Source organism: Dromaius novaehollandiae, chromosome 2, assembly GCF_036370855.1.
Source record: "Dromaius novaehollandiae isolate bDroNov1 chromosome 2, bDroNov1.hap1, whole genome shotgun sequence".
Taxonomy (NCBI): Eukaryota; Metazoa; Chordata; class Aves; order Casuariiformes; family Dromaiidae; genus Dromaius; species Dromaius novaehollandiae.
Genome location: NC_088099.1, coordinates 79,525,300 through 79,543,931, shown reverse-complemented (window position 1 = coordinate 79,543,931; position 18,632 = coordinate 79,525,300). Strand labels below are relative to the sequence as shown.

The 18,632-nt window shown below is 40.2% G+C and overlaps 1 long non-coding RNA gene across 1 annotated transcript; it reads right to left on the bottom strand.

The window, feature by feature from the left end:
* Positions 1 to 8,948: 8,948 nt before the first annotated feature.
* On the bottom strand, positions 8,949 to 17,211 carry LOC135327318 (uncharacterized). The gene is made up of 3 exons (XR_010387425.1): positions 17,158 to 17,211; positions 10,690 to 10,808; positions 8,949 to 9,061 (listed from the first exon to the last, which is right to left on the bottom strand). It is a non-coding gene; the product is annotated as an uncharacterized LOC135327318 (long non-coding RNA).
* Between the last annotated feature and the right edge of the window lie 1,421 nt (positions 17,212 to 18,632).

Genomic DNA, 18,632 nt, shown 5'->3' with positions numbered 1-18,632 from the left:
TTGTTCTTCATCTTTCCTACCTGCCTGTCTCCAAAACCATAACAAAGTGTGATTGTCCTTGGAATACACTAACTCTTTGCCAGTTACATTTAGTCACTTTTGTCTTTTTACACATCTATTTTTTCTTTTCTAGCACAATCTAGCTGCCATGTTGATCAAATAAAATTACCTCCTCCTACTCTTTTCCGTAAGAAGATGGTGACAGAGGAGTCCAGCTAGAGAACCTGGAAATATGAACTCAATTCTTGCCCCAAAGGCTGCTTCCACAATCAACCCAACCACGTACAGATCCTTTAGATGGCATCAGAGGCCACCAGAGGTAATGCTACATGTAACATTATGCAGATTTTGACTACAGAAACTGGATGTGTTTTGCCCAAAGAGTCATCTGGGCTTGGGCATATCAATAGTTTGAACTTTTGATTATTTTTATTTTCTCCTGTACCGATATTACCTCTGCTCTCTCATATCAAACTCCACCCTCCCAAATTCTCTGAACCTGCCCATGATGCTTAAGTCTGAGCCTGACTGCACTCTTGTTATAAATGACAAAAGAAAAGATTTTCAGGGGCTGTATTTCAGATTTCCAGACTAGGAATAAAGAATTGGAGAGAACAGCTTTAAAACCAAGAGGCTCGTATCAAATACAGGAACCAAATTAATGAATTTTTCATCTCTTTTTAGACCTTTCTGTACCTAAAGTGGTGATTTTTTTTAGACATGTGAAGCTGGGAATGCGATTAAAGAGATCTGAGACTTGAAACACAGAGTTCTAATCTCTGATTTCACAATTGTTAGGCTGGACTTTCACAAAATGTAACAATTCTATTAGTCTCCACTATTAAAAAAAAGGGATCTCACTCTGCTCTGGATGGGGTAAATGTCATTCCTGCTCAGCTCCTACCCAATCACAGGCTACAGTACAAACAAATACACTTTTAATGACAATCTCTTGTAAACCAGAGTGGACGCAACAACAATCTACATGTACCATGACTAAATCCAAATGATCTAAATGTGACTGTGCTGCATACCTTGGGAACTTGCATCATCCAAAGACTAGCAAGTGTAGAAGCCCTATCAGACTGGGAGATACATACAAGTCTGCTATACCCTGTGATCATAAAAACGGGAGTGCTCAAGAGAATTTCAGTTCTTTCTACCTTGCATGAGGGGAAGCAATGAGAGTGCATGTGCCTTTGTGTATGTCTGTACTCAGACAATTGAATCTTTATATTATTATAAGTTATCATTGTCTATGCTACAATGATAATTTTGGTTCACAAACATACAGCTTAACAGCTTATTACATTAAATTCCTTGTTTTGTAATGAGATGTCCAAAAAGTCATACTAACTGTACCATGATGACAGATATCCAGCCAGATTATTGCTTGTAGATCAGATGGAAATTCAGCAGATTATTGCTTGTAGGTCAGAAGATCAGACAGAAATTTCAGGTTGCTGGAAGCTCTTAGACTGGATAGATTCTCATTAGTAAAAGATGGTGTTCTCTCTACTCTTGACAGAAAGGCAACATTGTCTTAGTACTAACAATGCAGCTCACTTTTCAGTCCAGCAAATCAAATTGAAAACTACATGAGCACTTGGCCTTTACCTTGATCCATTCTTTCAGCAGACAGTGCAGTCCCATGCTGTCAGAAGGAGCTGTGCAGCTGTATGTTACACAACAGCAAACAGTGTACAAGTTGGTGATATTAGTAGACTGAAACTGGTAAAATGATATGTCCTATTCCCTGGTAATTCCCTATGTGTAAAACATTACATTCAGTAATGTAAGCATGTAGCTGGAATCTCAAATGATAGAGAGCTCACTACAGACACTGTTATTGATGAGGAAGAGGAGCAGATCAGCACTTCCTGAGGACTCCAGATAAACAGAAATCCTACAAGCAAGCAAGAACTTCTGGTAAGCAAGAGTGGTTCAGCCCTTACTTGAATTTCAGTTATAAAGCAGTTCAGGACCTTTTCGTTAAGATATGAGTGAGTTTTGAATTTGAGTGCATTAAAAATGCTACTCACCCTGCAATAAGAGGATAAGAGAACTGTTATATCTAGAATGAAGAGCCTTGTAACTGTACTCCCTAGAATGAAGAGCCTTCTAACTGTACTCCCATTGGCCTGTCTATGTATAAAAGACCTTGCCAAGACTGCACAAGGTTTTTTGTTTTGGGACAAGAATGTATTTAGTAGGTCCCATATATCAGAGATTCCTCTCTGGAGGCTGAAACAGTGTAGTGACAGGTACAATGCAGAAAGTCAAAATGCTCTAGAAGCAGGGCTATGGTAGCAGACCACGGTGAAACTGGTCAGAATCAAGTTAAGGTGGTCACCTAATGATAAAACTATTTAGACTGCTGTTGTACAAATCATTAGACTAGCTGAGGGGCTTTGGTAGGGTTTCTCTATTCAGTATCAAATGGGTAATAGACTCATGTTCACTAAATTTTGGAACCTACCTGGACCACAGTGAGCAGAGAGGAAGTCCTGAGGGTTTAATGAGGCAAGGATGATTAATACCATAACAATTGCCTTGGTATTGTCCATTCATTCACCCCCCAGCTTCCCCAGCTGCATTATCTTCCCGTTTTTCCCTCTCAGTGAAGTTATCTTGCTTCTTCCAGGGGATGTCATTCATCATAGGAATCCAGCTGATGGAAGCCAGTTCCCCTGGCTTATAGCTTTTCTTGTTTTTTATTTTTCAGAAGGATACCTCCTCAGTAAACTCAACCTTTTTTGTTACATGTGTTGACTGGAAGGAACACTAGAATTTTACCACTTGCTAGCTCATTATAGCGCATTGCTAGATTTTCTTCCATTTTCACCCCCTCTCAGGAAGATGTGATCACTGAAATTGTTTCTTGAGGACAGTCTTTTACAAAAAGTGACTGCAATGTTAATGATCTGCTATACTTGATTCTGGCAACACAACTTTTTTGTGCTCAATAGATCTGGAATTCGCCTGTAGGACGCTTAGTCAAATATGCAAAAATGCCTCATATTACTGAGTTATTGCTTGTTTGAAGAAACGTCCTTCAGGATGCATAATCAAAAAATGTCTGGATAAACTGCTAAATCCCTAAGTTTTACAGGTTGGCAATTCTGCAGATTCTCAGTTTCTACAAAGCCTTATCTCAGAATGTATATAGAAAAGGTGAAATTGCAGTATAAAATTAGCTAAATCTCTTGTTATATTAGAAATAATTAATTAAAGGTAAGCCTAACTCTGGTTAATGCTAGTCTCCAGCACATCATAACACATGAAATATTCATGTCAGCTGTAGTCATGAAAGTTGAAAACTAGTTGTGGATACATCAATTCCTAGCACATATGCTAGAGAGTGATTCAAGCAAAGGAATGTATCCTTTTTATGTTGATCTTGGTCCTCTTTCCTCACTGAACAACAAAATGAGTGGTTGTTGTGGTCCTTAATACGGAGCAGAACATTTTGTTTTCAAATTGAATACTATGGTTTCTCATTTCTCTGCTATTTTAAATGTTTATTACTTCACTTTCTCATTTCTCTCCAAATTAAAAAATACAATCTCTCAACTGAAAATTAAAATCTTATTTTACTGCTAGTTTATTATATACAATCTCTTTTGTCTATGCCATCTTCATAACTAACAGCATACACATGGAATCCCTAACATCATTTAGGGAGAGAGTATCGGAGCAGGTACTGTTAAACATTGTGCTAGAAATTAACTGTAGCTTTTTCATCAGGCTTAAGGAATAATTAGTCCTGTGTGGATAAATAGTAAAAGCAGATAGGCTAAGTCAATTTCTGAGCATTTGCTGCTTGAGAGGTACACAGTTTGACCACTTTGATGTAATAAAGTCATAGTTTATTAAAGTCATACCAGCTATAGTAACTGACTTGAAAGATACATAAAACAGCAAGTTTTTATTAAAACAGATTACAAATTCAAACTCCTCCACTTTGCTTTCTCCTGAACTGTGATAAATGTTAGGTTAATTTCTTTTACCTTCACACAAAACTTTAGTCTGATATCTGGTTCCCACTCATTACAGGTATTTTTTAACCAGAATTAAGATGTTTTAATAGTCAATCCACAGAGAAACATCAATGATGTTGTAATTTTCTTAGTTCCCTAAATATAATGCAAATTCTCCGTATGTATTGAATTTTTTGAAGGAAATTTTTTTTTCAACATCCTTGCTCACCTTCATGATGGTAAATATGATTTGGGTTCACTCTTGATAGTTACTAAAGCTTTGGGCTCCTCTTTGGGCTAAAGTCAGCAAGTTAAGAATTTCATTTTATAACCATCATTTATCAAGCTGATAATTCTTAAATAGACAAATATTTGGTAATAGCTTATTTCAGAAATCAATTTTGAGAACTACTAATGCATCTGCATCATTACAACCTCTCTGCTGTGTTTCATCCCCCTCTGGGATCCTCTTGTCTTTCTGTCTATTGCTGTTCGTCATTCACAATGCATCATCTAGAGGTCCCATTTGATAACACGTCCTCGTTATGCAGGGCACTGCATACATATAGCAAGACACTGCCTCTGCCTCAAAGTTCACTCTGTGGCCTGCTGCACACAGCCAGCCCAGGGTATACCAGGAACTGTTCTTTGCAACACACTCGCAACAGGTCTTACTCCACTCTTCTGCCAAATGTCCTCTCCTCCCTGCCACATGGAGCCAGTACCCTTGGCATCATCTTGTAGAAGCACCACTCTGACAAGCCTTGAGATAGTAGTTTCATGCTGTGGGTCAATGTATGGATCCTTGTAGCTGTCTGTCTGGAGCTCACCCAAGCCTCAGACAAAGAATAGAGAGAGATTTGTAATGTCACATCAGTCACCCATGTACAAGGTGCTGGGTATATGTACAAAAGTGAACAGTTCTAATGGATATCTACACATATGGAAGTGACAGAAGCCAATCAGAAATCTGGTGGGCCTTTCCCTTCTGCTCCCCACTCAACTCCAGAAAATTTCTGGTGACACACCAGTGATATCTGAGTCTGAACGAGTCACTCAGGGGTTGTCAAAGTCACTGCATGACAGTCATTTCAGACAGGGGGAAGAGGAAGTCGCTGGGCTTATCCTGGGGTGAGTTGGACACTGCTTACTTCCTCACATAGCGTGGCCTTCAGACACTAAGAAGAGAGCAAGTTACCATTACACAGACAAGGTCCTTTTCCACTACCTACCATCAGTACAGCCACAAACACCTCACTTCTAACCAAGTGTTACATCCACAGTGCACTTCATGCATACCACCTAGAGAAGGGCTCTACAGCTGCTTATTTGCAGCAGGCATGTCAGGCACAGCAAAGATAGTACTCTCAGTGCCACAATAATCCCCTTCCCCGAACTGTCGGGGTAGGCAGCACAGTACGCAAACTTGCACCGCATTCCTCTGCTTCTTTCAAAGGGACGCTCCTTTTTCTGGGGACGCATGCAGTAACAATCTGCTCCCCATTTAAAACAGGCTGGAAAGACACAGCAAAAGAAGTGCCACACCTCCCACTTTCTCCTTCACTCTGTTCACCACAGATAATCACTGAGGCCCTGCTCGCCTCCCCCCCCCCCCCGTCAGAGAACATTCACCAGCATTTTGTAGGCCATTCTGGAGTTTTCCTCCAAGTAGTCCTCCTGGGACGTGATCTGTAAAAGAGTAAGTCTAGTTCTCAAACAAGGCTGCAAACAGTGATCTTGCAATGTAGGTGTCTACAGGGAAGAGTAGCATGGACAAAAGCATATTGTATTGCTTACATCCAGACGAGACCAAGAACTGACATGTCTATCTTTTGTTTTCTCCATCTCTATAGCTTATGTGGCCATACATCCCTTTACTATAAGGACATAACTATATTGTAATCATAATATGGTTTGCTATGCTATTTTGGTTTTGAGTTTACTGAATGTGCACTGTAATGGCAGAGCACAGCAGAGTGTATTGGAAGGCCCCAGCCTAGTGACTGTGGGCTGCCTCCAATTTCTAACTCTGCAGAACAGATGAAGACTAGAGGGTATAGTACAATTGCAATACCATTGGCTCAGGTGACTAGCTAAAGCATTCCACTGTATCCAGTTTTCACTGGGTCTAGTTTTCATTAATCAGATTCTGGGCCCCAAGATAAGTGCCAAAGTACAGGAGAAGGAATACATTCAGAAGGGGTGGAGGAAATGGTAATCTTCTAAATTTGACAGAATATACATGGAGAAGAACTGTTTGCTGAACAGGTTTCAGGCCAGAGACTAGGGAAGTATTTATTTATTTGTATAAGAAAAGACCAGATAACTCACAGTTTGAACCCTTGGTTGGTACTCTCTCTTTAGTGAGGAGGAAGACAGATGTTCCAGAGGACACAGCCCCATAAGCAACTTTGAGTCTTCCTTGATGGACCTCTTCCTAGTGAAGACATGCATTATTACAGGAAGGTATAGTGACGGCCTTTGCAGTTTATCTATCAGTAGGAGTTCTGTGGAAAGTACCGTATGCAGGTAGGAATCACATTGACTTCCCCAAGCAAGCTGGAATTTTGGGCTGGGGAAGGCAGGGGACCTCAAGAATATATGCGAAACAGAACCACTTGCAGGTACACGATCTGGATGATAGTCTTGAAGACTTCAGTCACCTCAGATGGACTTGCGTTAAGTCTGGTAGTAGAGACCTAAAAGAGAAAGTAACTCCTTTCTCTCCTCCCAGTACTGAAAAATTCCAGAAATGGATTTCTGTGTTGACATGATGTGAAGAAAAAAGGAAATAAAAAGAATACTGGACCTACTAATTACACATAAGCATGTCAGGAGTACTGATCATGCTAGGGCAGTAATTTCCAACTCAAGTTTGCAAAAGGTACAGCCTGACAGAAGGGCAACAGACTAGAAGTCTGCTCTAACCCGTAAAGTAGTTAAAGAAAGGCTGTTGTACAGTCTACAGTCAAAGTAGTTAAGACTGAGGTAGATCTCTATGATTCAAGAGATGAAAGAATCTCTTCAAGCATCTTGTTTTGCAGTACTGTAGACCCTCTAATTAGGAGCTGAAATAACAGAAACTATTAGTAAAGCTGCAGTATTAGCAAGAGCAGCCAGAGTAAGAAGTCAGTGTAGCTAGTAGAGCAATGGAGCAGAGCAGAACAGAGCAGAGCAGATGCTGCTCACACCATAAGCTCAACAGCAGAATTCCAAGATGTGACAATCCCAAGCTTTAGGTGAGATGTTATTGCAGGATGTGGATGAGCAATCAGCCAACCTAGCATTCTCCTCAAAGAAAACTGTGAAATATGAAGAGTTGTCGCTATTAAGGCTTATACCTGTCTATACTGAATTAACTCCCCAGCAATCATTAAGATCTGGGGTGGTGGGGCTCTATAAGGCAGTGATGACCCTCCTCTTGACAAGACGTTTCAGAAAGAGAATGTGCTGACGTTCCATAGCAGTTGCTACGTCCTTGTAGAAACCCTCCCTTGATGCAAAAATTGCATATTCCCTACCATTCCACCTGAGACGAAGGTTGCCTGGGGCCCAGCTCTCCCCTCCATCACAGGGAAACTACAGCAGCCAGTGAGGAGGGCTGTGACCTCATCATAAGAACATAAAAGAGTGGCTGTTCTTGTTAAGATCAAGGGTTGATCTAGCCCAATATTGTCTTTTGACAGTGACTATAAGTGGGTGCCTGAGGGAGAACTGGCCAAACATACATGAAAATTTCTTCTGATACTCTACTACCCCTATTTTCAGCTCAAGGCATTTCCTGTGCCTCATTTGGTCTGTTTAGTAACCCTAACTGGATTTGACTTCCAAATACTTATCCAGTCTTCCCCTAAATTCCCATATACTTGTTGCATCTACAAAATCTGTTGGTAAGGAGTTCTGTAAATCTTATTGCTGCATAAAGAACCACCTTCCTTTTGTTTATTTCAAACTTGACTCCTACTAGATTTACTTGATTGCCCCTATTTTTTGTATTGCAGAGCAGTCAATCCCCATTCATTTTCTCCATGTTACTCATGGATTTGTAGACCCTATTACATATCCCCTCTAAATCACATCTTCACTAGGCTGAAAAGTCATAGGTAGGTGAATGCATTTATATGATGGCATAATATTTTTTATATATATAATTTTTACTAATAATTTCCAATATTAGATGTGCTTTTTAGACTGTTACTAAGCACTGAGCTGATGCCTTCATGGGATCATTCAGCATATTCCCAAAATCTTGTTCCTGAGTGATACAGTTAATCTTGGACTCCGAGTCCAATTTTACAAGTGAAGCCAGGCTTATCTTCCCCTTTGTGCATCACTTTACACTTACCTCTATTGAATTTCATCTGGGCAAGTTTATTACAAGACTGGGTGACTAAGAAGCATCCTTCAAGTCTCCAGAGCCTGCTTTAAACTTTAGCACTGGGAATAACGTTGTACTATCGGAAATTTTCTTACTTCATTGCTCACCTCCTTTTCTGGGTCATACATGATCAAGTTGAACAGCACAGGCCCCTGTAGCTACGTTGGTCAACTATCTCTTTTTCTGGATCTAACTTTTTACTCTCTTTTTACCTTTTTAAGCAATCGTGTATTGATGCATGGGACTTCTGTCTTGTATCATAGCTATTTGGTTTCCCTGATAAGTTTGGTGAGGTACTTTGTCTCAAGACATTGATCTGTACTATTTATTTGTCCATACTCTGGAAGCTCTGCAGCTGAGGCTGGCCCAGTAACAGGCTTCATATAATGAAAAGCCCACTCAAATATAAGCAACAAACAGAGCATTTAAGAAGTGTCAATTAAAAATGGCAGCAGCTGTGGCAACAACAGCAAATGTAACAGTCACAGCAGTAAATTGTAGATTGTTGCAAAGACAGACAAGTGTTGAAGATAACATATTGCATGCTAGTGTGGTATGTGAATAGTACACGCGAAAACCATAGGACACATACCAAGATCAGTTTTCTTCAAGTGTTATGGTGTATGAACAAGGCCAGGTGTTCACAACTCAACGGGGGCATTGGGGCCAGAGCCAAACCATTTGGACATAAGCCAGCCTGATACTATAATATATAAAATAATAATGATACATAGACATACACAATATGCATTTTAAATATTAAAAATATTCATTTAAAAAAAATCAGTTAAAATATTGCCTGTTAGGAACCTCCATACCCTCTTATATCTAACTTTCACACCTTATAGGAACTGTCAAGAATCACACGTTCATATGAACATTTTAAGGTGGCCAAGGCAGGGAGAAGATCTATAACCTAGGAGCCAGATAGCTGGCTTTCAGGTATGACTGAATCCAGAAAATCCAAGAAGTTCATTTCTGTTGCTATTGTTCTAAATCCAATTGCCTCAAAATTCACAGATTTTGGGATTCGGGGCAGTCACAGGTATCACAGTGATTGCTATGATGAAAGAACCAGAAAAGAGAAACCTTTCATTACAGAGAATTACCCAGATCCTCATGTATTTTATAATAAAGTCAGATTTGTTGAAACAAAAGCAATGAAGTGAAAGAAACCAGTCTGATGTGCAAGTCACAAGTTTGTTCTCAAAATATTGGTTTGGAGACAAATTCTCTCCTCACTTCCATTTTTCAAACAACAGTTCAGATCTACTTTCTTAAAGCATAGCAATACACTATGTAATGGTATAAGACTGTCAGACACTGTATAGAAACAGACCAAGCAAAATCTAAAATAGGTCCTTAAGAATATGTGAAGAGGGAAATAACATCTTGCCATAAACACTGAACTAATCACCTGTAATTGTAAAAATAATAAAATTTTCAGAAACTTGACCTTTGTTCTCAACATAATATTCCAAGAAAAGATCTGTAGGCTTGGTAGGAAATTACCCTAGGTAAGACACTTTGTCGCTCTTTTTTGGAAGGCCAAGGGAGATTTTGGAAGAAATTTGTTGTAATTACCAACAGTGTGAAGAAGCAGCAAGTAAAGCTCTGCTTTCACTGTAATAAGTGCATATAAAGCAATACACTTAATCAGGCAGAGCTGTTCTGGTTTTATAACCAGAGATCCAGTGTCATGTTAGCTTTTCTTTCTATTGACAGTGCTGGGAATTAGGACACTTAGCTCAGGTACATCCAGATAAATTGCTAGTGTGATACAATACTGAAAAAAACACAGTAATAAAATCACAAAATATGTCAGTGGAGGTATTCCCAAAAGAGAATGGAACACATTAGTGCATTACCCTGGTGATCCATCATCTCAGAAGTGGGTCCAAGTCTGATGACCTATACTCAAGAAAGATGAATCTTAAGAGGTATGGGAGAAGGCCTACCCACAAGATGAAGGGGCGGGGGGGGGGGGGGCACCTGTTTTAAGGGATACTGTGGGAAACCATCTGCTGTTTTGATTCTAAGCAATCCTCCTCTGAAAGACAAAAATTATTCTATGCAAGTATACACATTCCTGGGTATGTGTTCTTTCATCATTTACATAATGGGTATGTGAATTACCATCAGGGAAGAAAATGAACCCTTATGCGTGATAACAAATGACTATTAATGAGCCATGAATAAATATCCATTTGAAACCAGAAAAGGGCATCTAAGACCATTAAAAGAATCATGTTCTGAAACAGGCTTTTGAGAAGGCTAGGATCAAAAACCTCAGTTTTAAAATGGATCTTGATAAGTTCATGCTTGGATTACCTCAGGACTGATTTGGTCACCCAGGTGTTCCTCAGTTCCACTGAGTAATGGCAATCACTTTTGAGTGGCATCGTAAGCATACAGCATGCCCATTTCCGTATCTATAAGTTACTGTAAAGCTGAAAATGAAATCATTTAAACCCATGAGAACAGCCTTTGTGAAACAGGAAATGAAAGCACTATACTAATGAAAACTTCTAGAAAAAGAAATCTTGTATTTATATTAAAACAAGAAGGTAAACATTTAATTATCCTTATATTCAAAATTTTCATTCTATTTATAGGCATCTGCATCTAAATTCATATTAAAACTGCATCTTAAACAACTGCTGGTGATAATTTTGTATCCTTAGCCAGCCTCATCCTTGCTCTTAAGTGACAGATTTTTATTCAGATCCACAACTAACTGCAGTAGGCAGCCTCAGACTTTCCCAGCAGACTCTCCTGAAGGTTATGTCTTCAACGAAAATTAATTGACTGACATGATAACTGAAATATTCAAAGCCTATTGAAGAGAACTCGTGGGAGTAGTTTTTCCTGTAGACAAAGTGAAGGGTAAATATGCAGTGGCTAACAAGCCCAGATAATCTGAAAGGCATCAAAAATGCAGACACTTAACAACTCTCCTACAAACAAGCTTTGTAACAATCTTGGGGACAAAGAGACATGAGAAAGAGGAAACAGGTAATTTGAACAAGAAGACGCTAAGAACACTATGAACCCACAGTCTCAGTAAAGGAAGGAGCTTTCCTCAAAAAATATAGATGAGTTATTCTTCAGACTGTCTCAGAGTGTTTTTATAGTCTAAGTGCAGAAAGTACAACCACAGCTAAAGAACCATATCATTGGCTTCTTAAAGAGCTGCTATATATGGCATTTATTGGACCTTGACATCATTGCCTTTAAACTGAATAGGCAAGTCCTACGTGATAGAAATAATGCAACATCCGGCATTTGGTGATGTTAGAAGCTAATGATCTGCTATACTTAGGAACTACTGATTCTTATGTATAATTCATGTGGTAGGAACAACAGAACTGAAGAACATTAACCAAATCCCAACTTGCTAGCCAATATGTCTAGAAAATCTGGAAGCAAATAATTAGTAGTGTAACTGGGTATCTGTAATATGATATTGCTATTACTAGTAACAAGCCACAAGCTTTGTACTGAGTTTGCAAGGCATCAGGACTGAGGCTGGTCAGACTGGCTGTCTCAACTTTTCTTGACCTGCCTGAAGCTCTGTTTTAGTTGGTTTAGCTATAACAGCAATTTTTCTAATTGACCAGGTGTTTATGACACATTTGGCTTAGGTTTATCTTTGTATGACACAACCACAGCTTTATGTAGATAGTAGTTACAATCAGGTATTCTATAAAGAATGAGATATTTTACTCTAACACAATGATACAGTATAGAGATGGGGCACAGCATTGACGCTTTGAGACTCCATGGCTACAAACAACTTACCAACGGTAAGTTAAAGAAATGCAGACCTGGAGCTGGACAAAGCTGAATTTAGGGGTGACAAAGAGAACGAAGAAGTATTATCTAACATACATAAAAGGCATCTCATACAGTAAATTCAGATGCAACATGGCACTGGAGACCAATGAAGAAAGAGCAGAGGTGTAATAGTGTGTTAGCAAGCATAAAAGCGTTCCCAAGTGGATCCTAGAGCAAGGAAGGAGAAATTATCAACATGAGCATCACATTCTTCCTGGCAAAGGACTCCAGATACTGACAACTTGTCATACCACCACCACCTGAATGAAACCACAAACCTCAGGACCCAGAGAAGCAGAAGAAGTGTGAGCATAACATCAGGAAAAGGGGTAGAAACTAGGACATGTCTGTATAACAATTTTACCTCTGTTGTTATTATTGAAACTTTTTCAGAATAGATTTATTCTTACTCTTTTTGTAATAATTACATCTGGACTAATAATGATTCTTGGATTAGGCTTAAGATTTCAACTATACTAACAATAACTCATTGGCTTTATATATAAGGTGTTTCCTCTTTCTCCATAAGCAAGATTGAGTATAACAGGAGATTTTGCTTTAATTTTGTTTTTGCAAAATCAAGCAATACATCAGTTTTTGAAAAATAATTTTCAAACAGTATATTCAGTATTTAATTGCAGAAGCAGTGATGCTGTATAAATGATATTGATGAATACCTACAGTATTTTGCAGGCCAAATTCTCAGCTAGTGTAAATGACTGCAATTTCACCAAATTAAATGGAGTTCTGTCAACCAACAATCACTGAAAATCTGCATCCCTTTTTTCTATCTTTTGCTTATTTATTCAAAGGAACCTTGGTCTCTCCTTTTCCTTCTTTCTTGTCTTCCTCTATTGCTAAATGATTAAATGTATTACAGTGAGAGGCTTTGTGTCAAATAACAAAGAGAAAGAGGCTCTTAATACTATAGTCCAAACATCATTGGAAGTATAGTTCAAACAAAATTTAGTAAAGAACAAAATTTCCAAGAATATTCCAGGGCAGGAGAGATTTTTCAGATGCAAAATTGCCACATTTAAGTCCATTATTATGGGTGTTAAATAACAACAAGGATATTGCATTAAGGATACAAGCAAAAAGTCTTCAAGTGACACATCTCAGCTGGAAAGGACAAAGAGTACAGTGTCAGCAGATTTGATTACTGAGTACATAATATTTTGTTGAGTGACTCCGCAGACAACTTCAGAATGGTTTGTCTATTAGGTGAAGAGGTGAGGTGGCTTGCAAAAATGTATCTACAGGCTCCTGAAAAATGCTGGAGCAGAGCTAATGATACTGGCCTCACTTGTTCCAAACATACAGAATGGGGAGAAAGACTTAAGGAACCAAAATATTAACTGTTAGGTATGAAGAAAAGCTTCAAAACTGTATTGGAATTTTTCTGGTACATTGAAATGCATTGCCTTAAGGTAGGGTTGTGCCATCGCATACATACTAGGTTTTTGTGGAAAAAGTAAGGGAAACTGGAGGAAAAGAAGAATGATTTGAAAAACAAAGCAAGCACATTAGAATGTAGTAATAAGTTGTTAAGAGAAGCTCTGAGAGCTGTCCAACAAGATCAGGATATAGTGCAGAAAAATGCGGAGAGCACAGCAGCAGAACTTGCTAACCAGAAGGTGGAACATCCGCACTGTTGAGCAAAAAGGGCAGCTATCTCAATTTCTAAGGTCACAGTTAGCAAGTGCTCTCCTGGTTGGGATCCAGAGCACTGAGGTGGAGTCATCTGGTCTTCCTCCTCCTTGAGGACAAGGGGCATTGATCCCTCTGAAGAGGGAAAGAGCACCCATCACAGTTAAAGAACAGGAGGAGGAAGGGGCTAATGGGTCATTCCAGGGTCTGACTGAGGTCTACGATCCAGGGAAGGGAACAAGGCAATCAGGCTGCTGCTGCAGAGCCAGAGTGACCATGGTGACACATCACTGCCCAGCCCTACACCCTGCCAGAACTGCATGATCTGAAGTGGGGAGTACAAACAGCCAACAGAGGAAGGAGTGATTAAGTGGTTGCTGTGGTGCTGGGATGGCAGACTTTGGGGGATGGAATTAGCGCCGATATGTTGCCTCAAGGAGCAAGGAATTTAACATGAATCCTCCCTACAATAGTCCACTATGGCCATTGAAAAAGCTAAATGGGAAGCAGAAGCTGATGATAGATTATTGAGCCTTGAATGAAGTGCTCCCACCATTGGCTGCTGCCATCCCAGACATTCTCCAGCTGCAGTATGAACTGGAAGCAAGACAAGCAAAATAGTATGCCACCACTGATACTGAAAATTCCTCCTTCTTGTTTTCCATAGTGGAGGATTGCAAACCACAGTTACTTTCACCTGGGAAGGAATCCAGAGCACCTGTAATTGATTACCCCAGAGGTGGAAACATAGTCCTATCATTTGCCATGGACTGATTCACAAAATCCTAGGGAGGGACAGTGCCCCAGAACACCTACAATACATCCATGACATTGTTCTCTGGGAAAAAACAGAAATAATAGTCTTTGAAAAAGGTAGGACTACCACTGAAATTCTGATGGAAGCAGGGTTTGCCAGAAAGAAGTCTAAAGTCAAATCCAATTTCTACGCATGAAGTGGATGAATGAAAGATTATGTATACCAAATGAAATGGTAGAAAAGACTAGTAATTTTGCTGAACCCACTAACAAAAAGGAAACTCACTACACATTCCTGGGAATGGTTTGATTCTCGCAGATGCACATTTCTGGACAGAGTCAACTTGCAAAACTGCTATATGCTATGACCTATATGCAAATACTAGGAACAGAACAACTTACACTAGTGGCCCAACTGCCAGTACTGCACTGGATGCTCAAAGAAGGGGAGCCACTCACTCATCACACCATTGCCCCTAGTTGAAACAAAGAGACTACACGTGTCACCCATCTAGGAAACAAAGAACATCCTCGACTAGTATAAAAAATTATGAATTCGCTTAAGGAAGATCTATGAATGGAATGCCCTCGCCAAAACAGAGCCACTGAAGCAGCACCCTGCAACAAACTTTCATCTGATGACCAAAATTATTCTGTGTTCATAGCTGACTCTTGCAAACTGCAAAGCAGGCAAAGACTATGGAAAGCAGTAGCATGGAGTTCCCTCACCAATTGTGTGGAACAGGAGAATCCATTCAGTTTGTGGATGTCAAAGCTGTGTAAACTAGCCCTAGAAGTGGCTGAACTTGAGAAGTAGGCCACAGTGTTTATTTACACTGACTCTTGGATGGTAACCAATGCTGTGTAGGGATAGACAATATAATGGAAAAAAAAAAGGACAGAAACATCAAAGTAAACCTATGTGGGCTGCTAAGGTATGACAACAAATAGCCCATTAAATACAACAGAGGTCTGTGTTAGCTATTCATGTGAATGCACACCTTCCACGGCTTGGTTGTCTGGAATAACACCAAAACACTAAAGCCAACTCATGCATGAAAGGAGATGTTGCAACCCTGGTTGTGACAATTAATCTCAATTGGGAACACAAAGGAGAGTTATTCAAAGGCCTAATGTGCCCATGAGATGGCAGGGCATAGGGGCTGAGATGAGGCAGAGAACGAGAGGTGGATCTGCCATCATAAACTATTACCCTGGTTATTTGGGACTGTGAACTATGTGCCATGATAAAGAAAGCCTAGCAGAGAAAGTAACTTACTTCCTATGCTCAACAGAACAAGTGGAAATTTGGTGATGCTTTGCAAGTTGACTATATCAGCCCATTTCCCAAGTCTGCCTCCAAGAAAGAGCATGTACTTGCTGTGGTAGAAACCAGATAGCTAGAAATCTGTTCAGTAGCTCAAGCTATGGGAATGACCAGTGTCACAAAATCTTGCAACATTGAATCCTGACCTGAATTGCATAACCTGGATCTGACAGAGGCAGCCACTTCAAGAATCAAGTTGTCAATCAGTGGGCCAATGAGCACAGAATTAACTGGATTTTCTACCTATCATACCACCCACAAGCCACAGGGCAAGGTGAAACAATTTTACAGACTGTTAAGACAGACACCTGCTGCAAGCAACTTGGCTTACCAATACTAGAACAGATGTTAGATTGGGACCAGGAGAGAGAGACCCCAGCCCCTACTCAAGAAGGGAAAAGAGCCACTCCAGCCTGCTATGATAGGTGGTTGGGAAGGCCTGTTTGGTTTTCTGGGTCCCAAGATGCACTGACACTCCAGAAAGCTGCCCCATTTTGGTTATGGCCCAGAATACTCGCTGTGGGTATTGAGGCAATTCGTAAAAACTTTATGCCTGTGGGACTTGGTAATGCCCCTCTTGCAGCCACCTGCTGAAGTAAGCTGCTACCCTTTTAGTAATGAAACAAGAATGGTAAATTTGTGAGGGGAGGCATTGGGAGACTGTCACTTACATGCTATCCCTTCTCATTATGTCAATAGGCAAAGTGCTAAGTTGTGAATTACATGCTCGAGACACAATTGCACTGATAAGAACTAGGTGGATTGACAAACCAAAGTGAAGCACTTATATCTAACAGGTGGCACTTCAAGATATTATGGCCAGTAGATTATGGACCCATTCCCTAGTGTCACCCTGGCTATGGGTAGAGCCAAACAATACTACAGACAGACACTAGAGGCTGTGACAGGTGGAACTGTAGAAAGGGGATATGCGCACAGGAACCTCCAACACTAGCAGACCCTTACATCTTGGGAACCACCCAAGACATTTGCATCCTATTTATCATTTAGAGAAAAATAGTTTTTTTTACCACCAACTGCAATGGAAGCTTATGTACAGCACCTGCAGACTTTCCAGTGGTATGGGAAGATTGTCCTTGTAGCACATCACCTGTGCATAAGTGTTGTACAAACGCCACCATAGTAATAAACAACAACCGTACTTTCCACCCCCTGTAACTGAAAAGACACTTGTACAAACTTTACCCACAAACCTATTAGATGCATACCTGGATGGGAAGTAGGAGGGTAAATGAACAGGTGACAAAACACTAACCTGAAGAAAAACAAAAACATTAGGAATTCTAGATCAGCAACACAAAACAATAAAGATTCAAGTATTACATCAACAGCAAAATAGGCCATAGTATTGCTATGGCTGCAGAAACTCACTTCTATGATACATTTCATAGATGAAGTCTGAATGCCAGTGCCTTATTTAATTTGCTTACCCACCCTATTGTAGTGCTGCTTGTATGTTGTTTCATATCAGTAGCATTAACAATTATTTTGTATATTGAGATTTAGAGAACATCGCAACATATATGTGTAATCTCACAAATGGTAAGGCAAACTCATGCATCCCATCAGCACCAATGGACTTATGTGTACCCACTTTAAATGTTCCCTAACATGATCCTCCTCCATCAAGGGTATGTCTTCCTTGCTCCAGCCTTTCCTTCTGGTCTCAGAGGCCTGGGATCCTTGAAGGCTCATCTTACCAGTAGGGACTGAGGCAAAGATGACACTAAGCACCTCAAACTTTTCCATGTCCTTTGTCACCAAATCCTCTGTCCCATTCAGCAGCAGACCCACATAGCCTTCCTTTTGTAGCTGATGCATTTTTAGAAGGCTTTTTTGTTGCCTTTCACATCCCTTGTGAGATTCAACTCCACATTGTCTTTTACTTTCCTACTTTACTTTTATACACCTCCTTCTTACGCAAGTTCTATCATGAGCTCCTTGTTCATCCATTCAGGCCTCCTACCACTCTTGCTTGACTTCCTACATGTCAGGATGGACTGTGTGGGGGCTTGGAAGGGGTGATCCTTGAAAAATCAGCATGCCCTCCTGGACCACTCTTCTCTCCAGGACCATCTCCCTTGGGATTCTTCCAAGCAGATCCCAAAACAGGCTAAATTCTGCTCTCCTGAAGTCCAAGGTTAAGATCCTGCTATTTGTCTTGTTCTTTCCTCTGAAGATCCAGTATTCCACCATGTCATTTTCAGTGCAGCCAAGGCTGCCCCTGACCTTCATATCCCCAGTCAGGTCTTCCTTTTTTGAGAGTATCAGGTCCAGTAGAGCATTTCACCTCATAGGCCCCTCAATCAACTATGTCAGGAAGTTATCATCAATGCACTTCAGAAGCTTCCTGGATTGGTTGTGCCCTGCTGTGTTGCCTTCTTAGCAGATATCAGGGTGGTTAAGAGTCCTCCATGAGGACCAGGGCCTGAGAATGTGAAGCTCATTCCAGTTTTCTAAAGAAGGCCTCATCTATTTCTTCTACTTTATCAGGTTGTCTGTAGCAGATACCCACCACAACATCACCCCCATTGGTCTGCCCTTTAATCCTAATACATAAGCTCTCAATTGGCTCATCATCCATTCCCAGGCAAAGCTTCATGCATTCCAGCTGCTCTTTCACATAAAGGGCAACTCTCACTCCTCACCTTTCCCATCTGTCCTTCCTACAGAGCCTATATCC